The sequence below is a fragment of the Triticum dicoccoides genome, chromosome 1A (genome assembly GCF_002162155.2).
Source record: "Triticum dicoccoides isolate Atlit2015 ecotype Zavitan chromosome 1A, WEW_v2.0, whole genome shotgun sequence".
In the NCBI taxonomy this organism is placed as follows: Eukaryota; Viridiplantae; Streptophyta; class Magnoliopsida; order Poales; family Poaceae; genus Triticum; species Triticum dicoccoides.
The window spans coordinates 540,461,238-540,464,404 of NC_041380.1; positions in this window are offsets into that span (position 1 = coordinate 540,461,238).

The window sequence follows — 3,167 nt, forward strand, 5'->3', positions numbered from 1 at the left end:
CGTGTCTGACAGAGGAAGTCGACGTGGTCGTCATGGACGTTGGAGCCGTCCTAGGAGCTCGACAACGCCATGGGAACGGCGCGCCGGCGAGAAAGGTGCGGCGAAAGGAGGGTGCAGAACCCAACTACGATGAAGCAACGGCGAGCCAAGAAGATTGGCAGGAAGGCCGAGTGGCGGCAGGTAGCTGTTGTGACAAGAGGAGGAAGAAGAAGGAGGGGGCAGAGCGAGGGAGAGCGCGCGAGCGTTTGGCGCTCCCCTCCTCTCCCCCTACTTATAGCCTCGTGCGGCGAATCTGAGGAGGCGGGACGTGGGAGGGATGTGGGATTAACTGCACCCACTCCCCCATGCACCGTGACTATTGCACCACTATGGTGTGGGGAAACCGTCGCTGGGGCACGCACGGTCCGTCCAGGCCGCAGAAGATCCGCGCGTGGGCCAAGGCCCTATAGTGGCGGGCCCCAGACTGCGGCGGCGTCCAGTTGCGCGCGTGGGTTGGCAGGCCCCTCCAGCCGGAGGATGCCACGTGGCGCACGAACAATGAGCGGTTAGCTCACAGCCGGATTCACGCGACCGACTGGCACCCGCCTTCAAACTTCAAGATCTCTAAGAGACGGTGTGCCTAGTCGAAACCGGCTTCTAGTTCCCGGCTCCTCGAGATAGGAAGCTGACTGGGCTCCTCGACTTTTTCTGCCTTGGAGCCCAACCAGCTTCGGGGACTACTATCAGAGTAAATGACCACGGGTAGCCTAGTCGGCTTCCCCTGGTACTTCAGAAAAATTACAGACCGATCAAGCCTCCAAGCGACCAAGACACGGAGCCGCCTTCCCCTAGCCGGCTGCCTCTCAAGACGGCTGCGCGAAGGCGGCCCAGCCCTGAAATCTTTGAGAAACAAGACCACGAGAAGGCCGACTCCTAGGAGCCGGCCCCTCAGCAGGCGGCTTAGATCTTGCCCTCAGAATCTGCACCCACATAACGGCGACAAGACAGGGCGTGGCTACAGAAAAGCCTGCCACCCCTGAAATCCCGACGCACGCCTGGCCACAGTTCACCATATGGGGCGGCCATCCCCGTCCGGTGCGGCACTGTTGCCACGATGATCATGACGTCACCCACGGCGAGCGGCCAGTACGACCCGTGGGTGGCGGGCCCCCTTGGTCAGGGAGATCCCAAAGGCGGCCGGGCTTCCCGCAGCCGGCCAGGGATATGGCCGGCTTCCGATAGCCGGCCAACTTTCTCCCTCCAAGGAGGAGCTTCATTAAGGAGACAAGAGAAGGTAAGGTTATAGTGATGAGCCGCCTCGCGGCGGCACTGTAGCCATGCTTACCATGACAAAGCCATCGTCACCAGGGGCAAGGTAACAGTAGCCCGCCCCTGACAAGACCCCCGGGCGGTGGGGCCGGCCTGTCGGCCAAAGGGTCGGCAGCCGGCGGGCCCACCAGTCAGCGGGCCCCACCAGTCAGCGGGCCCCACCAGTCGGCGGAGAAACCGGCGGGCGTAGACACAGACGGCTGGGGCACACGCCCAGCCGGATTACCATTGTACCCCTAGGGGGTAGGCCTATATAAACCCCACAGGGTTCCCATGCAAAGGAGATTGCTCTTTGGATAGATTTTAGACACCGCAAGGAGAAGAGGAGCGGGCTAGCCTGGCCCTCCTTCATCCTTTCACCGAACAACTCAAGGAGCATTCTGTAGCTACCATTCGAGCTAGTGATCATGTGGAGACCCCGCAGAGCAGCATTAGGGGTGTTATCTCCATGGAGAGCCCTGAAGCTGGGTAAGATTCGCCGGCGTGCATGTCTTCGCCTTATCCCGTTTCCAGGCACCGACGATGTTTTATTGGCTCCCACAATGATAAGCCATCCATTGGCATATGTCGCACAACCAACCGACATTTGGCGCCCACCGTGGGGCCAGGTGCACCGTCGTCCGGAGCCCTGCTCTGGATGGGAACCCTTTTCCTTCCCAATGTGCGTAGCCAGCCTGGCACGCCCGATGGCGCTTGCCCCGATGCGCTGCAAGACGGCGTTGACGCCTGCGCGGCGAGCTGCCTCGCCGATCTTCTTGGCAAGGCTCGCATCTCTGATGAGCCCGCGTCTGACGCGGGCACAGACTGCCCCGAGAGCCACCTCGTCAGCCTCCTCGATCCACTCCATGTCTCCGGCGAGCTTGCCGCGGACTTGGAGTCGATTGGCTCCACCGACCCGATGCTTGTCGACTCCGACACGGCATCCCTTGACGCCTTCCCCACCAACATGGTGGTCATCGACGATCCTCTTCCTCGAGCCGACAGCAACGGCAGCCCCATCACTGAGGTACTGGTCATCAGCCACGGCGCCCCATCCGGCGAAAACGCACACGACGCTCTACAGACGGTGCTGCACGACTTGTCCATCCCCGTCTCGGCCGACGCAGACGCCAAGACATTGGAGGCGCGCCACCTCGCCCTCGTTGCGGAGGGCCAGAGGCTCGCCACAATGAGACACCTCACCGAGGCTCACCAGCGCGAGGTCGACCATGTCTCCTTCGGCACGCCGCCTCCCGACGGGCCGAGCCGCGTTGGTATCGTCAAGAAACACGGCGCGGCTATCGCCGACATGCTGGGAGCAGACCGCCCAGTCTATGCCACACCTCTCGAGAACTTGCACACCGCCCAGGCGGCCGCAGACGAGTTGAATGGGCTGGGGCCTGATGAGCTCCCTTATATGACCAGACGCATCCAGCAACTTATCAACGCGGCCACAGAGCGGCATGAAGCCGGTGTCCGCGCCGAGAGTCCTCCCTCGCGCTGAGAGCACGGCGCGACGTCCCGAACACTGACCGCGGGCAACACCCGCCCGAGAAAAGAAAAGGAGTCGGCTGGCAGCCGCGTCCGGACTCGAATCTCCATCGAGCGTGATGCCGAGGGCCGCCCTCGAGCCGTGGAGTGGCGAGGCAACCCTCCTCCTCCTCCGCCTCGTGGGGAGAGATACCCTACCCCGCCACCTGTCACGCATCCGACTCTCAGTGGCCGGCTGGGTCGCCGCGAAGGAGTCGGCGAGAATGATGCCCGCCACCGGATCGACCGCCTTGCGCGATCCCTGGCTCTGGAAGAAGAAGATGATGTCGGCCCGTCTTGCTTCGGCCCCTGCATCCACGACGAGCCCTTCCCCAAAGGGTTCTCGCTCC